The sequence below is a fragment of the Penaeus monodon genome, chromosome 24 (assembly GCF_015228065.2).
Source record: "Penaeus monodon isolate SGIC_2016 chromosome 24, NSTDA_Pmon_1, whole genome shotgun sequence".
Classification (NCBI taxonomy): domain Eukaryota; kingdom Metazoa; phylum Arthropoda; class Malacostraca; order Decapoda; family Penaeidae; genus Penaeus; species Penaeus monodon.
In genome coordinates this window covers 181170-181560 of record NC_051409.1, presented here as the reverse complement: position 1 = coordinate 181560, position 391 = coordinate 181170, and the positions used below count along the sequence as shown (strand labels likewise).

General features: G+C 28.9%; 1 protein-coding gene across 1 annotated transcript in view; it reads right to left on the bottom strand.

Annotated features, from left to right (window-relative positions):
* The window catches only part of LOC119588469 (probable chitinase 2), a 24188-nt gene that overhangs the window by 778 nt on the left and 23019 nt on the right, over positions 1-391 (bottom strand). The window lies entirely within an intron of this gene.

Genomic DNA, 391 nt, shown 5'->3' with positions numbered 1-391 from the left:
AAGACAAAGCTCTTTTGTGTCGTCACCGCATTTCCCTCGAGAGAATAGGTGTGCATGTCCTTAATTCTACCGAAAAATAACTGTTAACTTTATGGGCTGAATTATATTACTAATACTGAAAGAAATTTTATGTATTATCAACAAACGGAGTCATCTGTTTTCTATTTTATTATATATATTTTTTAATTTGGCTTACTATTCAATATTTCCGTTGATTTTGGTGTTTTGTATTCTGAGAAAATAGGAGTTTGAACAATGTATAATTTAAATAGACATATAATCAGATTTTGAAGAGTCGCCATTGACCTAAAAACATCGTTTTTTTTTTAAATAAGAACAATTCTATATATATTTGTTATTCTTGGGACTTCTTGCAACGCCTCCTAAATTA